The following is a 17,444-nucleotide window of genomic DNA, read 5'->3' as shown; positions in this document are numbered from 1 at the left end:
TCTGGCATGTCTCTGCATGTCAGACTTCGAGGCAAGGCTCGAACTCAATACCACCAACTCCTACACCGAGAAAATCTCTCTTGGGCGTCGCTACATCAATGATATCCTGGTGTTTTGGACAGGAGATGCGCTTCTCATCCCCAACTTTCTCACTTGGGCTAATAGCCTGAACCCATACCTGAAATTTATGGCTAACAGCCCGGACACAGAGCTACCTTTCCTAGACCTCCAGATCCAACGCAGACAAGGCAGACTAGAGAGCATCATCTTTAAAAAACAAACCGATAGTCACAGCACTTTACTGTACACCAGCTTCCATCCAAAGGCCCTTAGGAAGAACCTCCCCATGGACAGTTTTTACGCATAAGGCTTAACTGCAGCAATGTGGGGGACTTTAAAACACAGGCAGCTGCACTCACAACTGCCCTGTCAAAAAGACAATATCCCATTAGACAAATCGATCAGGCACAAAAAAGAGCACACAACACCAATAGAATGTCACTATTGGAAGGGCAACCTAAAAACAACACTGCCCACGTGACCTGTGTGCCCACCATCACTCCAGAGTCCAATATGATAAAATGAGCCATCATCAAAACTGGAGTATCCTCCAACTAGAAGACCACACATTTGCCTTCAAATGAACAGAAAACTTAAAAGATCTACTCATTAACACCAGACCAAAATGGATACCTCCTGCAGTCACCAATACCCTATGGAACTTGCCACCAGTTATAGGCCATTTTCCATGCTGGCATTGCACCATCTTCCTCCTTACGAAAGCTTCAAAAAACATCATTGTTACCGACACTCTAAGATGGTACCAAAACAGACACACCAATTGCAATACATGCAATTGTATCTATCTCATCTCCTACCCCTGTCAGTTACAATACATAGGCATGGCCACCCACCTAGTAAAAATCAGAAGGGCAGAACATAGAAGTAACATCAGATGTAAAAAAAACAACACAACACTTTACACACATTTCGCTGACCACACCACACCATCAATGATCTATCATGGACTATTCTGGAAGCATTCCCACACATGTCCAAAGAGGCACTTTTTGAGAAAAGAGCAAAATTGGGTTTTCAAACTGTCCTCACATACACGAGGTCTGAACGATGACATTCCTTGGGCTGAACTCAACTGTTCATGAATATCCCTCTCTACACTTGATCACTCCATATGTGTCTACTTGGGACCAGACAAGACCACATTGGACCACAGGTCCCTAAAAACCACCATCTAGATATGTTATTTTAACTGACCTACCACATCCAACTTTCTACCTTGTGAGGCATATGGCCCCTTTTAATCCAGTCACCCAGTATAAATACCATAGATTAGGCTCCCCTTTGTCCATATAGGTCACCTTCCAATTGGAGGACCACGGCCCTCAACTACATATACCACCCATAATAATATATGGAACACTTCCCTCTCTAGTTGACTTGACACATACTGCAAATCAGGCGCCCCCCCCTCTCTTCATATAGGCCACTTCCCTTTATGAGGACCATGACCTTGTTATAACACTACACACCCAATATGGCCGCCAAACTTGGCTATGCGTCTAAGTCCTTTGCAGTTGCAACATCACCCACCCAATATGGCTGCCAACACTGTCCATGCTTTTAATCCTCTCCCTTGGGTCCACTTTATTCGTTATGCTATTAACCACTCACCCAAGATGTCCGCCACCATTCACGCACCAGACTATCAGTAAGATTTCATTTATAAGACTCCAACCCAGAAGTCACCTCCACTGGGCTCAGAGCCAGCGTAGGATCACCGCAGGTTGCCAGACCGCCCTGCCACTACGAGCAACTAAGTGCTCTGCCTTTCCCCATCAGCCTTTGACCATCCTTAATTCTGGTGAGTCTCAGGCGCCATTGAGGGTATTGGCTGACATTTTGTGCGCCTTATGTATGTATACGTCTGTCGCTGTTGTTTGTTGTGTATTGTCAACTTATTTTCATGTAACTTAAACGCAATCACTACAGCTTCTATGACTTACTTTCTGAACTTTATTAAGACATGCGGGTGACCTCACAGGCATCACCCCTGCTACCACACGGCACCCGGTTTTGATCCCAACAGTTAGCATACTATGAATGAGGACTGAACATTACACTTCAGACGCACTATGCAGCCACTTAACAACTAATGCCCACTGCGCGGCCAGTGTGTATTTATATTTTATATTTCTTTTACTTACCGGCATCATATTTTAACCCTAAACAATCCTACGTACAAGTTGTCAATCTGCCAATGCGTTCACCGACAGTAGCGCTTTAATCCGCATCCCAAGCACCATGCAACCGGCACCCTTACTCGATAGTCATGCTACCGGCACAACAACCTATGGCTGTATTTGTTATACGTCCATCTGTAGGGCGTGGCATTCACTAAACTCCTCTACCTCACCAGCCTCAGTACAGCACCATTGTTTCAGTCAAAACCCCTGGCCTCCCATCGCCTTCCACCATGTGCGCCAATGCACGACACAAAGTTAACCTAGCCACCAAGGGCGCACATCAAACTCTACCCACTTAAAAGTAATTGTATTTGTCTGCAGTGTCTGAAATGTCCTTGGTTTTCTCCTTTTTATTAACTCCCCCCATTTCCTCTAGGTCTTTCGCACCCCAGGACAATGCCAACTGTGGTTCGCTACCGGGTCTGGCTCTTTTAGTATAATTGATCGAACCAGCCCTATGGTAGTGCACACTTACTGCACAATTTTCACATATGGTCCTGAAGAAGTGCCACTAGACCCGTTAGGGGCTCAACAGGCACAAAACATGTCGACCAATAACACTACTTTAGCCCTGTGGGAACATTACACCCTTGCAGGGGCTTACCCATATTTTAATTAGGCTAGAGCTATCACAGGAATAACATACATTACAGTAGGACAGCTCTAGACTTATTTTATCTCACTAGCCCAGTGCACTACCCAGCCCTTACACCCACACACACCCAACGGCTTCTTCAAAAGATCTTAGCCAAAGAGTCCCGTTTACGCGGGCCCGTCGGGAATTGCAGCGCTGGCCCGACAAGGAGCAAGGCCCAATGATGAAGCATGACATCCTCCGAGCGTGTGTGAGGGCATCACAAAGAAAGACCTTTCTTTCCCTTCCCCTTTCCCTAGGAACTGCACACCCACTTGAAACTCATTACGCCCTGGAGCTTGTGTGCAGAACCTGCGTAAATAAAGCTCCTGGTTCCCTTTTTTGTGACATAGCTTTCCGTGTAATCATCCCTATGTATTTCAATAAACAGGGGTGTGTAATTATATAGATCACCCCATTCGCATTGCAATTAGTGGGAATTTTAATAGCCAAGGTGTCTCAAGGCCTATATCCAGTTGTGTAGTGTGATGGGTAAATGGACACACCCCTCATACAAACCTAAACACCTTGTGCTCCTCTCCTGAGGGAGAGTTGTAGCCCACTCTGTGTAACTTGCGGTTGCAGTGTGTAAAGGGGAACCCAATGATGAAGCATGTCATCTTAGGGTGAGTGAGGGTTCTTGTCTTAACAAATACAGTTGTCCGTTCCCTAGCATATATAACACATTTTTGTGAGATCAGTACATAAACCATCCGGTTACCTTTTATGTGAGTTGAGTATTATGGAGTGGTACTGTGGATGGTAAGAATTCCTCCTTATAAGAATCCCTATAGTGTGATAACATAGGGAGGTGTGACTTGTGGACTCTTCAGTTGTCTCTACACACACAAAACATGCAGCCTGCCTGTGTGTTAAGGTGCAGGACCTCTAAGGGTGACACAACAGGTGCTGCAGCTCTTGTAGTCCTTTATTGGTCACAGTGCATTTGGTAACAATGGTATCTTTTACAAGGGGCTTACCTGTGGGCAGGGATGTGTCAATTGTGGATCCATAGGTACAGTCTTGGCAAAGAACACAGGACCTGGGAACATGATTGGCAGGGAAACAGGGCACATGAAGTCAGGATGCATAATATGTCAAGCAACAAGTGGGGGGTAACCATGTAAAAAGGGGCACTTCCCTACATAAATTAACTGGGACACAAACCCCTCCCTCTTTTTCCTTGGGCTTCCTTTCTAATTCTCAATCCCAATGATGGCCCGGTCATTAGTGTGGGCCGAAATGCCATTGACTTGCACCTTATGAATAGGGCCTAATTTATACAAAAAAATAAGTGTCAGGGCCCCGTCAGGAGGCCACTGCAGATTGCATAACCCAGCCCCTGCCAATTGCTAATAGTTACACCCAACAGGTGTGACAATACAGACTGTTCCAGGCCCCCAAAGCTACAAGGATGGCTTAAGCAGCAGGTATAAGAATGTTTTCTTTATACTGAAATAATAAACAACTGTTGCTGTGTTGATCATTAATTTAGGCCAACAGAGCCACTATGTGGCTAACTGTTATAAGTGCTGTGTTGATAATTCACTGTTGGTGCCAAGCACCTGAAACCACAGTTCGAATTAGGCTGCATATGAACAAACATTGATATAGTCATGTCTGTTTTGTAATCTAAAAATGTTTTGCATATAAATTAAGCCTTTCATTGTTTTTCCACATCTCCTTCCTTCATTTTAAAATATTTTGTGTGAATCACCTACAGCACCGAGCAAGTTTTTTCCACAAAATTCATATCTCAGTGATCAATTCTTTTATATTTTAGAATATCATTGTTTATGTTTTCATGGGGGAGAGGAGTTGACCTAACGGCTAGGGCGGTCGACCTCGAAGCTAAGGAGCTGGGTTCGAGTCTCGGCAATGACGCTGAACATCCTGTGATTCTGGGCAAATCACTTAATCTCCCAGTGCCTAACAAAAATTAATGTGTCCTCAAGTAATGCAACTGGTGCTATGTAAAGCGCTCTGATACCCGATTCAGGACAAGTTGACGCTATATAAAACTCTGTAAAATAAAAAATGGTGCTCAGAAATGTGTATTTCCCAATATTTCTCACATCTGTCTGAAAGCATACCTACAGTGTGAATTGCAATTGAATGTGTCCTTAAATTGAAATGCCCTGTAAATAAACTCTTAGTGACCACAGTTTTCTCTTACTATATTATGTAGCATGAAACATCATACTAATGGTGGTGTTCCCAACGAATGTAGAGACTGGAACACGATGTGATGAAGAAGCAGGTAGGGTTTTATTCAATATCACACTACTATTTGGGGAATACTGCAGAGCTCTACAGCTCTGGCGTAGACATCTGAACCTACTCTTTAATAGTCCAAAGGGTCCTTCCACTAGCGACCTTGTTCGTCTATGTGCTATGTTATATCTCTTCTCATTAGCTGTATTAGCATTAAGATAATGAAGTGAGCATCGAAAGTCATATTGAATAAGAAATATCACTTTCAGAGAAAAGGTCCATTTCGAACATTACATTTTACATTACAGTAATAAATAAATCACAGTGCATACGCTGAGACTTGCCAAATAGTAATCTATTTCCAAAAGATCTTCTTGTCAAACAATTGTACGAGCTACGATGCATGAAAATGTATGAATAGTGTACTCGTACAGTAACATGATACAAAGTCTATAACAAACATAGCAAACAATATTTAAAATATGACACAGAGAAAAAAGAATGTCTATTGAATAGATATTCCTGCATTAAAGCAACCAAAGTTTAAGATATACATTGTTAGCCAAATACTAAAATTAGTAAAAAATTGCATTTAAAAGAGTAATAGTAACATGAGGATAGTTTTGAAGATTAGGAAGGATGCACTTTGCAGGTCATGGTGCTCAAGACTCTTATGTGTTTGCACTGCTGAGGCACAGCAAAGAAGAACAGAAGAGGTTCACAGGGTTAGTATGTGTCATTTTTAGAATGCAACATCCATCCTTTTTCTGAGTAGCTACACTGCATATAAATATCGGCTGATGCCAAACACCAAACGCTGACTAGTGTCAGACTGTGTGATTCGATATGCCTCCTTGAAGTGTCTCACGCCTGTAGCGATGCAGAGTGGCTGAAGCCAAGACTCCCTAGGTCTATCATATGCAGGACAAAAAAATAGTATGTGTTCAATATCCTCAATCTTGTAGTTACAGAATACACATGCTGGTAATTCAAGACAATACGTTTTCCATTTGTTAGTACATTTGTTGACTAATAGTGTATGAATCCTAAATTCAATAAACAACGTACGAGCCAAGGATGGTTGTATCACATCCATATACAATTCCTTTGTAGGTGTAGGCTTAAAAGATAGAAAAACATCCACCAAACCCATATTTTTGGCTTTATGATGGTATCCGATTGTGTTACTATTCCAGAAGAAGTTTTTTTTATATTAGCCTTGGTACCAGAGTTGATTGGAGATGTATTTGTTCCAATAATCAATCAGGCCTAAGTCGTGGATATGAAGTTTGACATACTCAATCCAAGGTGGAAGGTCTGTCTTGGTCAGTTATAGTACTTCCTCAGCTGCCAGCCTATATTGCTGAAGTTCTGGGGTGGATCACAGCCTAGCCCAATATAAAAAGGGTTTCCTTACTGCCATATTGCCAACCCTTTTGAGGCAGGTGTTGAAAAATGAAGGTGTCATAGGGGTGCCCTGAGGTTGACTAAAGAAGGATCCCAAGAAACTGTTTTCTTTCAAAGTTAAACCTTGGATGTTTACAAACCCCCAGATTTCTGTCCCATACAGTGCAGCTTCCTGAGCTTTTGCACAGTAAACTTTAATGGCAGGGGAGACAGATTTTGGAGCAGTCATCTTGTGCCTCTTTGCAATTGCTGATATGGAGTGTAGCAGTGTTATTGCACTTTTTTTGAATGTGAGATTTCCATATACTAGATTTGTCAAATCTAATCCCCAGGTAGTCAAATTTCTCAGGCACCTGCAGAGTAGACCCCTTCATTAAAAACCCACCTCTGCAGAATCTGTGAGGTTTGAGTGCTACTATCTTTTTAGAGTATTCACCTCCAGGCCATGAAGGTCAAAGAATTTCATGAATTTATCAGTTTGTGAGAGCAGAAGTGTATCATCTGCAAAAAGCAGCGCAGGAGTGGAACTCCCTCCTAGCCTTGGGGAGTCATGAACACAGTTACATAAGTGCTTGACCACATCATTTATGTACAATGAAAATAATGTTGGTGCAAGTACGTGCCCTTGGCATACCCCGCACAATATGATCAGTAGATTCAGCACCCAAACCTCATCCGACTTGAGCAAAGAAGTTGTTGCGTAATCTTTTGAGTATGTCTAGGAGTGCCTGATCTATCCCCATAGATGGTACGGTGGACCACATCTGGTGTCTTGGGACAAGGTCAAAGGTTACCCTGAGAGCCACAAAAGCCATGTAAAGATGGTCCATTGCGAGCCTGATTGATTTTGTGATGATATGATCAAAGTGGAAGAATTGATCTATTGTAATCACCTTGGTTTGAAAACCGGGCTCTAATGGGGACAGAATGGAGGCCTCACCAGTCCAGTCCAGGGGCCATACTACATATCCAGCACATTTTCTTGGTTAGTGTTGGACGCCCCTTACAAAAGGAGTCCAGAGCGCTAAACAGGACAATGTGTTACAATATAGTGAATGCGCTGCCTCCAAGGCAGCGCAAACTCTAGCTGAGGGCAGCACATTCCGGTGAAAAACATAGTTGCTGTTTTTAAGCTGATCCGTGTTTCACTGTGCAAGTGGCAACCCGACTGCACTTTGACGGGGTATTAGAGATCCCCTTGCAGGAAGTTGCAGTGGGTGACTGCACCCGCCTGAAAGGGGATGTCTGGGGGCACCATGGGACCTCTTTTCCCCTTCTAGAGGGCTGGCATCAGGGGACACACAGGGAGTGCACCACCTTTATGTGGTGCACTGTTAGTGCCCCTCCTCACAACTGCTTTGCTTCTCTGCCCGCATCGGTAATACAGCGCAGGCACAGAGGGTAAGGAATTCCATGATTTGCATGAGGCCTCACCTCTTTGCAAATGGGGAACGGCCTCTGTTGGCAGCGCTGGCACTTTATGTGTGCCAGCACTATGTGTATTACAAAAGGGACACATGAGTGTCTGCAGCCCCTTCTATAATACGGCCCCTTGAGTCTATCCAGGACTTGTTGGCAGAAAACCATTTAGAGGTTATCAATGAGGCTGATGGACTGATTACTATGAACATTTCGATCACCCTTTTGTATACTGGGATAATCTCTGTGCCTCGTCATGAGTTGAGAACGTTCCCACCCGCCAGTATCCCATTAGACAATGCATTATTATAGTGTCCCCATACAAAAGGCTCAGGGTGAAACAGGTCACCGGGGACTTTGTCTGGGTCTGGTGCCTCCCCGAGTTGCATAGCCTGGATAGCCTTAAGTGTTTCTTTAAGGATAAAACAAATTGGTATGCCAGCAGTGGCATCTCCTGATCTGAAAGCCTTCATCTTAGGTGCAACACCCCCTGCGTTGGTTTGGGCATAAATGTTGACAAAGGTCTATAATAATACTGAGCACTGCATACAACCTAAATGCTTAATCAGTGTTCACTTTTACAATTCTTATGTAGAACTTCTGTTGCTGCGGGTCTCATCTACCCAACCTGGGATTTGTGGAAATTGCGCATTAAGTAAACTCTTGTATTTACCAAAGTCCTTAGCTGAATTTTGTAATTCATTATTTAGTTGTGCATCTTTGACAACATAGCATTGATTAAATTATTGAAAAACACTGGAACAACAATGGGGAAAATTTACAAGGAAACTGTTGGAGCATGGCATTTAGCCATGATTGCTAACTCTACACTTCGACAGTTTTCACACGCAGGAATGCGCCATAATTACCAGAATGCAATGCTATCCTGCATTTCCCCTGGTGTTAATACTAAATGTAGCTGCCTAGCACCAACACAGGCACCCTTGCACCATAGTGCCAGGGTGCCTGCATTGTGGTGAATGATTGTGCATGTGTTGGAAGGTGTTCCTTCCTGCACATGTACAATCACTAGTGGTGATTTGTTCTTTCTATGTGTGCTGAAGAGTGCAGCACACATAGAAACAGCAAAAAAAAGAAGAAAGTAATAATTTCTCCTCCTTTCGCCTGGTTAAGACCAAGTTTTACCTTGGTCTTATATATGGTGCTGCCCCATATTTATGTCACCCTTGTAAATAGGGGGAAGCATAAAAAACAATTGTGTTGCGGTGGAACGCCCACCACAACACCCATTTATCGTCCCTTTCATGCTAAGTGCTGCTTGAAAGTGGGCCTTATTCAAAAGGCGGCGTTAAGCCACATTAAGTGACTTAATGTCGCCTTGTAAATAAGGTAAAGGGCTTATAGCCACCAGAACGTCACAAAAAGTGACGTTCTGGTGGCAATAGGCTCTTGTAAATATGCCCCTCTCAGCATTACCACCCCTGATTTACCTGTAGTTGCCTAAAACTGACAAGTGCTAAAAGCAGAAGTGAACATAGGACCTGTCAACTTGTTGGAATAGTGACTTCTGTGTGTATGCTACCTACCACTGGGTCCAGATACCTTATAAGGCCACATATGACTTTGCAGCTCAACCTATGTTTTAAATAAGTGCACTCGTCTCTTGATTAAATAATACTATACTGACCCTTAAAAATCCTCTCTTGCCGCCTCCTCCTATTCTTGTACTGTGCTGTCAAAATCTTTATCCTCTTTTCTAGTGCATATAGTCCTGCCATTTTGGAAAAACAGATTTCCTTTCTGACCCCCCTTTTATAGTTTGTACCAGGTTACTACATGCTTGCTCTTGGTGGTGAATTGCTAGTTCAAAATCACATTTTTCTGAACAATTGCTGTTTGGTAATATTTTATGCACGTCCCTGGCGAAGTAGTATTAATTCTATTTCATATCTCTTTTAATTATTTCTTATCTGATTGGTTCGATATGCAGTTTTAGCAAACATTATTTTTCTTCTTTGATGCACTTCAATATTGCAATTTTGCATTCGCTAACCAGTCGCAAACTGGTTACTGATTAACTTAACTTTAGTACATCGAAACCCTAAATTACAACAACATTTTTGCTAAAACTATTTTATAGAAGTTTACTTTTGAGTATATTTTATAGTCTTTGAGTTCAAATTGGTCTTGGTACCCCCACGCCAGGTGCTATTGTGGGGTCAAGATGGCACTATTTTACATATGATCTACAAACTTGGAGGATCAATTGTTGTAAGCAAACCTCAGCCAGGCCTACTTAGTGCAAGGGTTCGCCCTTCTCTGCACAGAGTCCTCAGACCTTAGGAAGAAGTTGGCAATGAAACTGGAAATACAAAAGCAAAGTTTATTAAACCTTTAAAGGTGATACTACAGCCCACACAACACCCTTCGGTATTGTATCGAGTAGCACACTGAACTAAAGCACATGGCCCCTTTTATACACAATGAGGGGGCTCAACAAAAGGCAGTACAAAAGACAAGAGCAGATTTATGACCATACAAGGACATTTTGGAAGGCACAATCGATGAGTGGGCGCAGTTAACAATCTCCGATAACTGGTAAACACATTCCTATCTGGAAACAATTAGTAACGGTCACTGATCCTACTGCGCATGTCTAGGCATGCTGGAAGCGGAGACTACTAAAAATAGCTTGTTGCCGGGCAGACTCCAGGCGCGATGAACAGGAAGGTAGGACCAAGCACATGGGGAGCACGTGGCAATGTATGGCATACAAAATGGCCGCTACAGATTCAAGATGGAGTCGGCACACTTATAACGATAATGGTTAAAACCAAAACATGTCTTCTGCTAATGCTTAATCTAACCGCTGTTGATTTACAACACAATGAAAAAAAATGCATTTTTGTATTTATGTGGAAGGCTACGAACTTCCAAACGAAGATCAGTTAGTTAGCCCATAATGTATCTGTAGTCATTCTACTATAGTACAATATTTAGTCAATTTCTTCTAAAGCATAAGGGTATGATGCTCAAAATCGGTTCAGATGGACATTTCCTCAAGATTAATTTATCTGATGGTATTTACATTTTCACAATTGTATCATGAAATAATTGCACAGTGATCTTTTGGGCAATTTTCTCATTTTGCTATTTAATGCTGTTACATATTAAACAAGAGATCCTGTGTTTCAAAGGTAATACAATATACATTTATCCGAAGATACCAGCAGTGCTTATGCCATAGTGTGAGCAGTGGTGGTGGAAGTCAAGAGCAGACAAGTGCTCATCTAAGTATAAAAAATAAACTCTAGTTCAAAATGGGGAAAATTTAACAAAGACCTGTCAAGAGAATACAAAAACCATACATAAAGCATTGCACAGTACTACACGTCAGTGCTGTGCTCAATGTAATAAGTGAGAACAGGGATGGCACTAGACTATCTAACAACAACCTTTGCTAACGGGCAAATGAAGCAGTCAGCGACTCACAATGTTTCCTTTTTCTTTTCAGTATGATTGTATTTTTTCTATGTGATGCCCCATTTAACTTGGTGCTCTAGCCAACTATCTAGTACACCTATTTTGATGGACTACCCTCAGAGAAATCCTGAATAATAAACAATACGTTGATATCTTGACTTCGGGCTTCAATGATATAAGAGAGCTATGGTTGGCTGGTCAGGTATAGAGACAGGCTATGTGTGTGTTCATATACTATAAGAATTGAAGAAAAAAATACATTTGCATAACAGAAATCATTAAAATAAAGAAGTGGAGGTTCAGGTTCAAATTCAAGTAAAATATTGAATATATCAACCAGATAATGGAAAAGACAGCTAAACATTAAAGAAGTTAAGCACTTTAATATAATGTAATTATAATGCACTGAAAAAATAGGAAGTGTATATTCACCATCGAATGTGCTGCTCCTGAACTATACTGACAGCCTCTCACCATTTAGTAGTCTTTACAGCAACTGTCATTTAGGCCATGTTTAACAGATTGCACAGTACATACTAGGAAAAGAGAATTGTAATATTTTGAAGGCCCCTCTGCTCTTTGGAGGAATCCGAGATAAACACTTTGGGGCCGATTTTCCGATGTTCGGAGCCTTCCAGGCCGCAACGTAATCGGCCGATCGGTTTACTTTCCGACCACCGCATTACAATACTGGCGGTCCGAAAGTAAACCGGCTGGCTATTCCGGGTGCCTTCCGACTGGCTCAAGGAGCCTGTCGGGCACTTGGAAACGACTTGTAATCTTACCGGGTGGGCCTTTCTGCCCTTGCAATTATGATGCATGGTTTCCAAAATGGTTCCATGACGGCCTGTCTGACATGCAAACCATGTTGGAAAAATTGTTTAGGGGCCCCCAGCTGGGGCCCCTTGTGCATGTGGGCTCCAGTTTGAGGTCAAGTGCCCCCCTGTTGATCCTAGCACCTTGTGGCAAGAACCTTGATGTGTCTGCCGAGGGGTGCAGGAATGAACAATACCTCCCATTTATGGCCGCAACACGAGCTCCCTTTGACAAATGGGATTATGTGACTGAACCGTGTACGGTCGCATTGTAAGTAGCTGGCCGGGAAAGTCGACCGAAGGTCAGTTGGTCTTAGGACCAAATCAGTGTCAGGTGGACTTGAGTCTGCCCAACATTGTAGTCCGGTACAAAGTCGTTAAGTTTCAGGAAAGTGAATAGAGCCAGCAGGGGCATTTAGAGTATTATGGGTGTTCCTCCATTTTGGAGTGTAGTGGCATTATAGCATTCATAGTAAGTACAAAATACAAGCAAGCACTGCTAATACAATGTTTCTGCTAAAATATTTTAAATCTGCAGTGCTTCAAGGCAATGTCCTCCTTTAGATGAATAAAGTTGATATCTTTTCTCTTGCTGTTATAACCATATCTTTCCTTGGATTATCCATATTGCTCTCATCCAATAAGATGCTAAAAAATATTTTGTCAACCGCCACACTCATAATTTAGCTTCAGGTTTAATGTCAATTTCTGTTCAGAAATTAGGACCGTCATTCGTGCAATCCCCGAGATGACAATCCAGTTTATTATTTACAGTAAGCTTCACTTTTTGCATTCTATTACATCCTTGAATTAGCTTATACAACTATGGTATTTTGCACCTCTTACATGCATTTGGATGATTACCTCTTATGTACAGTGAACTGCCTTCTACTGTCCAAGAAACATGTTCCCACCCATCACTCCCCCAAACATCCAGTGATCCCAATCCGGAGCCCAGACACCAGAACTCAGACATCTTACTGCATTACCCCCATTGCATTGTTGTAATGAGAATCTTCTTTAATCTCGCTTTGCTGCTTCTTGAAGCTTGGCTTGCATTATACTATAGACAAAAGAGATTTATGGACATTGGTCTGAACCTTTCCAGCCTGGGAAGATTTCCAAACTGCACAAATATATTGTAATATATGACTGTTAATCCATAGAGAAATGTGAAGCATGCCCAGCCCATATAAAATACTCAATAACCTATTAATATTGATGGAAGAACCTTCCACCATATGCGTAGATTACTCCTTTCCCTTAAGTGTGGCATGAGGGTAGTCTTTTTTGTGATACACCAAATTAAACAGTCTTTTTTATGTTTTCTGTCACATTTATTGCATTTATCTAACATTGTTGTGGATTAAATGTATGGTGCAAAATACAGCTGCTTCATTGCCTTTTTTTTAGCTCTTGAAATGTCTGAATTTGAATTTGTGCCACCATTTTCTGAGAACGTAGCATTTCTGATTTCCATCACACTATCCTAATGTATACATCCTTATCTAGGTGCAGAATGAGAGGCCTAGGAGAATCCGGTGCTGGAATGAAGAAGAACAACACTCTCAGACCTGGCAAGATCATGAGAACCAAATAATGTGGATTGGGCTACAATTTTCAAGGTATAGTGTTGGATTTTGGAAGATATTGTGAACTAGGCAAGACTGCTAGTGGAGTTGGATGGTTTGGGGTCAAATGCTCTTGCCACATTTACACTGTGGCACCCTGCTCTAGATTTCACCATGTTCTCATGTAATCAGGGTATTTTTCTGTGTAGGAGTCGTCTAGTAAATGTGCTGCAATATTTTGTAAAAGAGTTACTAGAATGGTACATGAATCTACTGGAGATTCTGCCCATTCAAAAAGACACTCCCTTTAACTTTAACAATGGTGACTATGTCTTATACAGATGATAACTATCAGAATATGCTAATTATATATTTACAAGTGAGAGAGAGAGACAGAGAGAGAAAGAGTGTGTGTGTCCATGTGTGTGTGTGTGTGTATAGTCCCCAGTCTATGTGTAGCATCAAAAACATGAGTTGCTATGATAGACTTCATAGGAAATGAGGCACCTACCTCTCCTGGCCCCCGTATGTCCATGAATTAGAACAATTTCTACCCTTGCTTCTGAAGACAGACTGTTCTGCAACTGATTCTGTTTTACCAAAGTATTAATGAACAGTGAGAGGTGCTTAATGCCTAACCCACTTATTCAGACCACTTTGGGCAGCTCAATCTGTATCTTGAAAGGAAGCGTCGCCATATCAATGACTGTGGACAATAGCCAAACAAAGGAGATGTGCTGAATGCCCAATCAATCCTCACTGCCCCTTGTAGTAGCTCATGTAGAAGAGAACTAGAGCCCCGAAAGAGGAAGTCGATTTTCTACAGAGAAATCTTGCCTGAATTCACTGTCAATGGTGGTATTATGGGATACCTTTCATCATCATGGCACTAGTAACTTGAGCCCATAATGCAATGTCCATTTCTGAGATGCAAGACTCATACTTGAACTCCCACACCGCACGATCATCATGCATCAAGAAACTTCACTGGCTTCCCATTCACAAGCAAAGTGTATTCAAACTTCTCATGCACGCAGGGAAATCCCTACACAACACAGGAGCAGAATACCTGAACAAAAATATACACTTTCATCAACACAACAAACACCTACACTCTACCTAACGCTCACTCTCACACATTCCTCTCATCCGCAAAAGCAAAACTGGAGCTGCTCATTCTCTTAAATTACACCCAAGACATAGAGCAACCTCCCTCAACCCATCAGAGCCCCCTCCTCACTTCGTGAGTTCCTCAGGAACTGAAGACCTGGCTCTTCGTAAAAACACATTGGAGACCACACATCTACAAACCTGCCCAAATGCCTAGATACCCACTCAGGTTATTAGTGCACTATACAAATCAATATACATAACATAAGAAATCAATCTCAAATCGAGCAAAATAAACCTACACCTGGGTGGTTCTCCCAGCATGTCAAAAGCGACACTCATTCTGCAAGAACAATTAAGTCACTAACCTTCTTTTTTCTGAGTATTTAAGTTGGCTTATGACCAAAATACGTTTTTTTCATCTTCACTTCTGCACCCATTCAAAGAAGAACATTCTCCCGTCAGTCTAGATATCTGGGTGATATCCATCATTCTTCTGCTCACCAGGCCACCCCAGTTTAGACCCAGCCATATGCAAATCAGTCTTGACCTTATGCCTTATGGGAACAGTCCAGCCCGAACTGCCAAGCCTGGTCTACAGTCCAACGAAGAGCGTGTTGGTGAAAATTGGTGAAGAGAATGGGATAGCTATAGTGGAGAACCGGTTGTAACATTTTGAGCAACAATGGCCCAGCTGTTAGTGCATTGTGGATGGATCACTAACCAAAGTGTAAAGTCTTGATTAGACAAGTGGGCTTGTAACCTACCTAATGTAAATTAACTGCTGCCAGGAGTTGAGCTCTCTTGTGGATGGATCACTAACCAAAGTGTAAAGTCTTGATTAGACAAGTGGGCTTCTAACCTACCCAATGTAAATTACCTGCTGCCAGGAGTTGAGCTCTCTTTGTCACCGTCCACTGAGGGATACGTTCTAGGGCACCTAGATCCCTGCTACCAGAAACGCAAGAGGAAAGTGCAAGCAAAATACTGGACAATGGGCATACACAACCAGCTTGCCAAGGCGCCATCTCACACTCCTGAAGCTGTCATGTTGTGTATAAACTATGACATATTGACCACTCCAAATGACCTGGAATGTCGCCATGTAATTTAAACCTGAGATGCAAGTTGCCTCTCTTGAAGTGCTATAGAACTGTTTCATGCAATTCTTGCTATGAAAGGCCAGGAACAGTAGAGTGTGGAGAAGACCCAGGTACTTCCCCACATCTGTAATGTTCTATTAAGTGACTTATCGACCTTTGCTCACAAAAGTACTCCAAGCTATATATTGGTATGTTTGAAGCTTGCTGAACAGCTTGACAGGCATATATCAAAAGAAGACAGTAAGATTTACACTTGCCAAGCTCTCGTATTAGATGCAGCTTTGCAGATCAGACACTACACGTGGGCCTTAATGCCTTAACACATAAAATTGCACCCATGGTCTGCTTTCTTGGGTAAGCCAAACTGTCCCCAGTAGTGTGCTAAATGCATCTTTCTCAGTGAACAATATTTTAATATGATATTGAACTTTTAAATCTTCTCTGTAGTATCTTTCAAGAGAAAGCCTTGAAATCTTGCAATGCTATGGCTTGAACATCAAAAACTAGAAAGGTGGTTCTTGTCATTCACTGAACTCGTAGTACTATCTGCCTCCAAGAATAAAAGGCAGTAGTTGGTCATACAAATTTCACATTTCACCAGGAGTCTCTCAGGCACCAGCCAACTGGTTGGACTGGATTGTGACTATCTGTGAATTTGAAAATGTTTTGGGTTGCTGTATTTGACCTAGGTCATACAAACATATCTCATCATTGGGTTAGGAACAAAATAGGCAGATATTGCCAATAACATAGTTTCTGTACTGTGTTTTAAACAGTGGGTGCGGTTGATGCCTGAGCTCTTGTTTATGTTTATTTAGCAGCTATTATATCAGTAAAGGGAATGACGAATTCCATGAATACACATAAGAGTTCATTTGAAGTTATTTTAGGAGAGTTGCTCTAATATCCACTCAGGAAAAGCTTTTGAGGTAGCACTGCTCAACAATATTTATTACTCATCATCCAAAACAGAAACATTTTCAACTCATGCATAATTAATTGTTGGCCATGAATGAGTAATATTTACCTGGAGTGAGACCATGCAAAACAGAGGTTCTCATCACGGACATTAAGCAGTCTCTATGGAACTAATCCTGATGGTTGACCGCTCTTGGCCAGTGGCTACTACCTACAACTGAGGTGAAGGACCTTGGAGTAATTATCATCAAAGGTCTGATCATTGTCCAAAGAATCACAGCTGTTACCAATTTATTTTATTTTATTCCCGGATGTGTACAAAAATTGTTTTTTTCTCACATTTCCTCATAGAGTTGCTAATTTGATTCCTGTAATATGTTGTCTTGATGTCCTTGGAGCTCGTCTATAGTTTTGGTTATTTCCAATGAGAGGGTTAAGAATCAAAAAAGTCAGTACACAACATTGTACAGCATGTTGGGAATATAATTTTCACCTTCACTACATTAAATAGGAATAAGTGCAATTACCCTTATCTATTTGTTCTA

At 41.9% G+C, this 17,444-nt stretch overlaps 1 long non-coding RNA gene across 1 annotated transcript in view; it reads left to right on the top strand.

The window, feature by feature from the left end:
• LOC147708539 (uncharacterized) overlaps positions 1 to 13,824 on the top strand; it is a 143,399-nt gene extending 129,575 nt beyond the window's left edge. The window contains exon 3 of the long non-coding RNA XR_015296646.1: positions 13,710 to 13,824. This is a non-coding gene — a long non-coding RNA (uncharacterized LOC147708539). The remainder of the gene's footprint in view (positions 1 to 13,709) is intronic.
• The last annotated feature ends 3,620 nt before the right edge of the window (positions 13,825 to 17,444 follow it).

This window comes from Lissotriton vulgaris, chromosome 6 (genome assembly GCF_964263255.1).
Source record: "Lissotriton vulgaris chromosome 6, aLisVul1.2, whole genome shotgun sequence".
NCBI lineage: Eukaryota > Metazoa > Chordata > Amphibia > Caudata > Salamandridae > Lissotriton > Lissotriton vulgaris.
This window is presented reverse-complemented; position numbering and strand designations above follow the sequence as displayed.